The sequence below is a fragment of the Rhodamnia argentea genome, chromosome 5 (genome assembly GCF_020921035.1).
Source record: "Rhodamnia argentea isolate NSW1041297 chromosome 5, ASM2092103v1, whole genome shotgun sequence".
Taxonomy (NCBI): domain Eukaryota; kingdom Viridiplantae; phylum Streptophyta; class Magnoliopsida; order Myrtales; family Myrtaceae; genus Rhodamnia; species Rhodamnia argentea.
The window spans coordinates 18,561,434-18,570,509 of NC_063154.1; positions in this window are offsets into that span (position 1 = coordinate 18,561,434).

The window sequence follows — 9,076 nt, forward strand, 5'->3', positions numbered from 1 at the left end:
ATCAACAACTAGAAAACAGTTCGGCAAAAGAGGAAAAGAGAATTAAAAGGACGCAGATTGAATGATTTCAAAATGAAAAACAGAGAAGCTTTCACATATTTTTGGAAAAGAGTTCAGAACTAGTCCTCAAGGGTGCCTTGATGATATTTCCAGAAGACAGCTTCATTGACTTTAAGGATATTGAATGACGGCAAAAGCACATGATCTGCTGGTAGACGTTCTGAATTGGACTAGCTCATATATCATACATTAATCTTTCATACTTAGATTCCATAATCCAATGTCCCTTTTTTCCTCATTAGTTACTATGAATAAACCAGATCATCGACTTAATCTAGGATTCACATATTTCTCGATGGATCGTCGGCCTACACTTTTTAAAGTAGCAATATCTCGCATGATTGAGATAAACAGATGATGGTGCTCATTCCAGCTTAAAGATTCATCAGCAAAAATGGCATCTTTCTTAAGCATTGACAAAGAATTATAATAGAGTGACATGGACTTCAAATTCCATATCTGGTTTGGATGCTTCCTCAGTTATGACGACTTTGCAGTGACTTTCACAATATGAAAAATTGAGCCGGTTATTGCTGGAGTCTTTCTTAAATCAAACTCAGCCATCTCAAACAATGGTTTAACACACAAGAGTCCGTATTCAGTGTTCTTAATCACATGACACATCCTTATCCCAAATCTATATAAGAAGAGACAGTGATACAAATGATCCCTGAACTTTGACTCAATATGCAATGTGACCCATAAACTTTAGCCTAATATTTAATGTGGTCTCTAGATTTTTGGTACATATTCAATGTAATTCTTGAACTAAATGCAAATATTCAAAGTAATCCTTTCATTAATTTAAGATCGGGGACAACAATGAACATTTCTATATGATTTAGACTAAATAAGACTAAATTAAACATGTATCAAAAGTTTAGCGATTGCATTGAACAAGTTAAAATTTCAAAGACTATATTGCATATTGGACTAAAATTCAAAGACCACATTGAACAAATTAAAAGTTTAGGAATCACGTTTCACATTGGGACAAAGTTCATGGACTATTTGCGTCATTTTCTCATACAAGAATTAGCACATAATCATATTGATAGAACTGATGAAATTTGATAATACCCCATATGCAAGTCATGGTATCAAGTTCCAATAAGAAAAAGAACAAAGAAAAGGAGAAACTTCGGACTAACCAAACTTTGATGGCAATCATTGCCCGAGCGATGTTTCTTGCCATGGTTGTCAAGAGCACCATCGCATGCTCAGCAATCACCGCCGTGCTCGCGTTCGATGTGTTCACCACCAAGCACCGGCTCTTGTTCGCTGTCGCGACCTAAAAAATTCGAGAATTTCTAGGCTAATGGATTATCAGGTTAATTATTTAATCAACCTAACTCGGACTCTCCCAAGTCAATACCAAATCGCAACTTAAGGTTTAATTGATTAACATGCAATGTATTTTAATTTTGGAGCCGCCACTAATCATTTATGGTAGGTTGATTAGAAACCTAAATAAAATAGCGAGAGAACTATTTTATTCTTACGAACCAAAGATTAAGAGTTCGGGGGACTTGATTACGCTGATTACTCTAACGCCCTTTCGGTACCATTTTATTTCATGAAAAATCATTTGAGAAGGCAACATTAATTGATTTTAACCTAAGTCACTAACAAAGGTTATCATGCGGGTGCACAATCAATTAATGAACATCCAGAAGTCAATATAATCAAAGGAGCATGCGCCACACAAGATGGTTCTTTTTTCAATTTTCGATTTTTATATGAATGCATGAGAGACTACACTATATGCAATGGCATGAATTAAATGCAAGACTAAACTAGATTACATGCAAACTAAATGAATGCACAAGTAGGACCATGATTAAATTAACTACGTGACACGTGTATTAATTAAAATGAAGACATGCAATTCTAATATGCAATTTAAGCTAAAATGCAACCTCGTATGACATGGCAAAGATGACGTGGCATAGATGACATGGCATGTATGACGTGGCAAGGATGACGTGGCATGGATGAATGATTTTTTTTATATTTTCGGATGAATTAATTTCCTAAAATAGAACTATGTCAAAACAATTTTTATCTTGTATATTTTAGAGTTTACATTGACCTAAACCCTAATATATTGAAGATATATTATTTTAAACATAAGATTCTATTTAAACATGCGATTTCTAGTCTAGTATGCAATCTAACCTAAATAAAAATTTAGATATGCAATATCTACATGATGTTATTTTTTAAAAGATGCAATTTTTAAATATGGAAAGTGACCGGAAGCAAATCTTTTAGAATTTTCAAGATTACATCATACGACGGATATATTCTAAAAGATATGACAATCAAACAATTCAAATCAAATGGGGAAAGTGAATATGCCGATCAATGTCAATCAAGAAAGCGGATATATCAGTCAAGTTTTGAAATATTTCGCAAATATTTGAGTCAATCTTTAATTCGTAATCCTACGATTAACGATTGAACCCAAATCCTTGCCTAATCGAGTATTCCATCAATAATCTCAAAGATGGACGTTCTCGATCGTGTGACAAGTTGCGAATTAAGAAAAGATTTCCTAATTGATCACCTGTAGCTCAAAAGATTTCGTCAAATGAGGATATAGCTCAAATAGGTAATGAAATATTTCAAATCAATAAAGATAAGAATATTACCTGATTTGCGGATTAACTTTCCAAAATTCAGATTGCAACAAATTGGCACGAGATCGCGGATCGAATCGACTCGTGGATTGTGGATCGACTAGCGGATCAAGGCCAACGGAGGACTCGAATGGGGTGATTCACGGTGTGGTGTTCATCAAGGTAATATCGGCTCGATAATGGTCAGCTAGTTGCCCACAATAGAGCCCCGACTAGCCATGAGGAAATTGGCATTGAGAATTAAGACAATCCTACAGGGTTCATAAAGAACAATGAACCTGCACAAAGAAAAATTCTTGCACCCCCAAGTGTAAATGGAGAATTGGAAAAGTTATACGTGTGTGACATCCAATAGAAAGCTGCAATAGGACAAACTCAATGAAAATTGGATTAAAAAAGTAAACTGATACAAAACTTGTTGACTCCGCTAACCATAGAAACAAAGAAACTTGCATGGCAGATATGTTGAACGCCAAGGAATATGTCACGACAAGACTAATCTGCTCATCGAAGGGCACGCTATCACCGAGAAACCTGTGAGGGATATAAAAAGAACTCCTGCATCACAAAGATGTTAGAACTATTAGGGAGAATTTGTCAGATGTTTACTGCGGTGACTGGGTCTCTTAAGGCCCCGGAAAGCTTGTGTTTATTGGTTCGCTGAACGTTGAAGCTCGCCTATTGATGTGTGTTCCTGGGCGTAATCTGGTGACATCGCAACCATGGATGAGCTCAATAAGGTGCTGCACGTCACTGGTTCTAATGATTTGCTCGCGAAGGACTGACTGCCTTGTCATTGGAGGTCGAGACCCTAAAGGCAGCCACCCGTCGAACGGTTGCCGTTGATGTGGGTGTAAGGGTCTGGAACAGCTCACAGTTTGGATTTCGAGATCGGGTCTGCTAGTGAAGTGGCCCTCAAGAACAAGGCGTCGGTCTTCCTCCTGGTCGCCAGTTTTCATAGACGTGATTGTGTGTTCATTTTGCCCTCATTGGCTGCGAAACCATCTTTGAAGAATCCAGCCCCCGCGATTTCTCGTCCTCCATTCTTGGACGAAACCTCCTCTCAAATTCTGCTGAATGTGAATAATGTGTGGCCGTGTATTATGATGTATGGCCTCCCCCCCATCGTGTTGTGAACAAGCTCCCTATTTATAGAACAAACTAGGGTTTCGTGACTTTCGTTTAATTACGAAGTAGTCCCTTAACTTCAGGTAATCGCAATTTGATCCGGAGACAAATTATTCCATTTCATAAAGTCTTTTTTTCAATTAATGAGCATCCTTAATTAAAAGGCTTTTTCCCAAATAAAACATTAAATGGGCTGGTTTAAACTCAAATTAGACCTCAAGACCTTAATGAATTTTTTCGGAGTTGCCTCCTAGCTAGCCGAATTCTGCTCTTTGAGCTTTGGTCCACCGCTCTTCGATTGGAATCCATTTTCCACCGCCCATCCGATTAAATGTAAATGCAATGTAATGCAACATGATGCTAAAAATAATATGAAAAATGATTTGATTATTTTTGGTAGGAATTAAAATTAATTCCTCATTTTTATGCAAAATAAATAACTAAAAAGATAGTCAAAATTTAGGAGTCAACATTCGCCACCGCCAAATCCACATTGTCCACACCGAACCGGGCGATTCCGACCACCTTCAACCTCCCGTGGGACAACCGGAAGACTTCCTCGCCCACCTTCATCTCGCTGCTCACAATCAGAGCCTCGCAGAGTGCGGCCCTCGAGGTGAGCTCCTCGGGATCAAGATCGACGGAACCATCAATGACATTGGCATGGTGCCGGAAGAGCTCTAGGCCCGCTTGTCCGAACTCCTCCGCCACCACAACGGTGAGCTTCCCGACTCGATCGCCAGCAGTTCGTGATGCCAAGCGGGGCCTCACGGGGAGGGGGCTCCGGTGGCAATAGGGGAAGGAGGGACAAGAAGCTGCGAGAGGGAGAGAGCATCCGGTGAGGTCCATCGGAATCATATTGGTTGTCATTTTCTCGGTGGAGCTTGGAAGCTGGGTTCTTGGCGTGGCTATGGCGGTCGGGTCGATGCAATGAAGATGAAGCTTGTTGGAGTTGGTGAATACTTCGAGGGCCCTTGTTTCTCACACCCGGCACGCCCACATGAGCTTAGAGAAACTAAAGTATGATCCGACGACATGTGACCCCCGGCACGGAATGCGGGGGTTCGAGGGTAACGCCCCCGACACGGGTGTCTTGCTGCTCTGTTAGCGGGCGGGGGTTCCGCTTTGGGATGAAGAATGATTTTGGGCTTGTGTTTAAATTAGCCCATTTGTTAAGGGATTAAAGGGGTTTCAGATAAGTTTAGATTTTTGGCCCGTTTAGGGCATATATATTTACTCGTTTTTGGCTGATTATTGTAATGAGTTATGCGATTGTAAACCTAAATAATAGTGAAATCTCTTTGCAGAACATAGTTTTATTCTGGGGTGAACATGGGTAAATAATACATCGTCTAATTTTCTTCTATTATCTGTGTGATCGTTACGAATCGGTTTGCGATACAAAGGCGAGGAGGTGTTCGTGGAATCAAATGCATGAACACTCGTTTATAAAACTAGTTGACGTGTCCAAGTGAGTTCAAAAATGTTACATTTTCTTAATTCATGGAATTTGAATGGGCAATCAAAACTTATGTATGATGCTCATTTAAATACCAAAGCTTTTCGCTGGCTTACATAAGCGACAAATCGGACAAATTTCGGGTAAATTGATTTCGTGGCATTTATAATGTAATTTTAATATGGCGTGATATCTTTTTAAAAAATAGCCAATCCTTGTGGATTTTAAAATTTTAAATACTTCTAAAAAAGCTAAAACTAAATTTTTTAAAATACTAACTTAACACAATTTTTTAAATTAAATTTTAAAATAAGCTAAAAATAGAGAGAGAGAGAGAGAGAGAGAGAGAGAGAGAGAGAGAGAGAGAGAGAGAGAGAGTGCCCTCACTGGCGTGGTGGAGCGGCGGCGGTGGCGGCAAGTCCTATTCGCCTAGTTCTCCACCCTTCTCTTTTTTAAAAGAAGTTTTTTAGCTTATTTGTATATTTAATTCAAAAATTTTTTGAATTTTTTTCTTTTTAATCTAATTAAATTTGTATTTTAATATTTTTTTTGAACTTTTAGCTTTTTTTATTGCTAACCGTAGATTTGAGCATAACAAATCGACCGAACTAAGAAACGCTAGAACTAACAGATTTGGTGCGGTTCCCAGCGGCTTCGGTCCAGTTCACGATCCCATAAAATTAGAACCGATTATAGTCGGTTTGGTTCTCGGTTCTAGGGAGAACTATATCGACAAGACCGTCCGGACCGAACCAAATAATATTTTTTGTAAAAAAATAATTTCCTAAATATAAACTTAAACCTAAATCTAAGGTGCTTGGTATAACTTTTATTTTAAGGACAACATGATGCAATTAATGAGAAGTAATACGGTGAATATGTCCTTAACAAAAAAAAATTTAACGACAAATCATAAAATAAAATAAAAATGCGATTGATCCAATGACTGGATCGCCTCGAAAACAGACCGGACCGGTCAATGCGGTCCAATCCAGCCCCAAGACTATCTGATTCGATTCCTAATCTTTGAAACAGGGAATCGATCGGACGGGAGTAGGAACCGATTAACCCTTGGTATTTGGATGTCTGACGACCCACGTCGGTTTTAGATATTAATAATAACAAAAAAAATCCACATCGAATTTCCTACCAAGGAGATCGGAGTTGCACTTAAGTGTTGTTGTTTAAAAATGTTGACACTTAAGTGATCTGAAAAAAGTTTGAAACTAAAGTAAGCGTCGTATACAAGTTTTTGCATTTCTTATGGCCTTTTGCCAATTTGAATGATATCTTAGATTTTAGTGAGAAGCTCCATTGTTTTTTTTTTTTTCCTTTTGTTGTTTATAAGTCTAATAAAACATGGGGAGAAAGCTATCGCTAATCCGGTATTATTATATGAAATGCATCAAGAGTTATAAAACATAGTCGAAAGTGCATTCGAATCCTAATCATCTTGATGTTCGCGCCATTTCGACCTTCATCTTATTGAGAGCAGTGGTGATCATTGAATCGGAGAAAGCGGATGCTACCCCAAATTAAGTACTGTTTAAATCATAATTACATCAAGAAACATATGGAAATCTTGTTGTTAAATGATTGTATGCATGATTTGAATTAGGAGGATCCATTCAAAAACAAAAGCACTATTTATAGAGTCACTTTAAAATCGCAGAGTCAATTCTAGATTTTTTCTTAAACTCATTTTAACTTTCAATTTGAGTTTTTATTTTCAAGTTATGCTCTTAATCAAGCCGCTGTCTCGGTAAATCCACAAAACTCAAATTAGATCATATGGATACAAATGGTGCCCAATTTTGTAGAAATCCAAACTATATAAACTTATCCGCGCCACCCGCTGCACTGCTAGGAAATGATTGCATAAATTCGAAAAGCTTTACGATTTAATCCCACTTCTGAAAATATTTAGGCCTTGATCACGTTTATGTCGTTCGGCACATTCAATGCTAATCTTTTTCTGCGCGATTTTTTTTCGTTTTGGGGAAATGAACTTAAAAAAATAAAAATCAGTAAGAAGTTAAAAGTGTCATAATACTTCTCAATCTCTTTTTAACCCTCAATCCATGGAACGTGTGAGTCGTGACAATGAGGTGGAGGCAGCTTCTAATGAAATTTCATAAAATTTTTCAAATATAAAAACCTGCAAAATAGGTACGTATAGACCGGTTAACTTACAGATTCTCCTTAAAAATGTGTTTCAAGTCTCCATTTACATTGTTCTTAACAAGTTCATAAGACATACTTTAACTAATTAATAACAGCTAGACAAGGAACTAGATATCTAAATTAAAAAAAAAAAAATTGGGTCTTATTTATCTAATTTAATCGAACAAAGAATATGTAAAACCAATCTCAAGAGGTATTGAGACGTATCATCCCTACATGAATTCTCTTGTCGAACTCAATTTAGCTTCAAACAGGACATATAAACTGATTAGTCAGGACCGTATTATCACAGTGTGAATTCTCTTGGGGAGCTCAAACTAGTCCCCAACCGAAAAACATATCATCTGTTTGATTCCAAAACTTGTCGGTAGTGATGAAGATTGACCCGGTCGACGGTGAACGGCGACAACATGACCAGTGGTTGCCTGGCCAGGTTCAGAATTACATTCTGGAACTCTTGATCTCGTTCCTCATTTTCATGGCAAAAGATTGAACTTGTAACTTGCAAGACGTCACACGCGTAATTTCTCGATAAATTCCTTAATACTTAAGTGGAAGGATAGAGAAACTATAATAGGGTCACCATGAATTAGACCGTAGATTTATGTCAGGATTGAAATCTTCAAAGAGTCAAAGATTCTATGATGGTCACATTTTTTGTATAATGTCCCCAACCTGCCGGAACAGGTTAATGAGGGACTTAATTATTATTAATTTTATTCCGTAGTACATAAATTAAACTAGGCAAAGAAAATTATTATTTTTTCTCTCTAACAACCTTACGTGTTGGACTTAATCGATGCTGGATTCGATGTCCGAAGAATAATTCCGAGAATAAATGGAGCGACAACGACTTCTCTACCTATTCAATCCAATTGAAAGCAGACTGCCCACACTGGGACTGAGGAATTCTCGAGAATTTATTACCTTATGTTCAGGAGATTACATGGGATTGATAAAACATTTAAGCAGATAGTACAAACGTATCGCAAGTCAAAAGAGAAAAATCCATTGCTTTGAACACATCATAGGATCATGAAAAATGGACTAAGCCCAGCCAATCTAGTTATGTGTAAGAATTCATTGAAGAAAAATGGCGCTTTTCAACATTTAATATTCTTTGACTAATGTCAGCAAATAAATCAGCCGAAAAACCAAAGGAAGAGAATAATCGATGATAAATGGACTGAATATTTCTATGCGTGTAAAGAAATTCATATATTGGACATACAAAATAGGTTTATAAGTTTAAATGAGAATTCAAATACGAAGATGAATACACAAATATTTTGCTAAGCTTGGAGTCATCCTCCATAATTTCAAGGGAAGTTACAATTGGCAGTATTACAAAATTACTTCTGCAAAAATTGCACTTTACTCGAGATCGAGACACTCACGTTTTAAGGGGGGAAATTATACAGAAGTCCCAAACACATTGTAAGGAAGTCAATTAAGTCCTAAACCTATTAATGATTTACAAATTTAATCCTAAATTTTTCAATTGTGTCAATTTAGTCCTAAATCTTTTGATAATTTTGCAATTTAGTCATAAATTATATTTTATGATTTACCAATATAATCTTTTCGGCTAAATATCCAAATA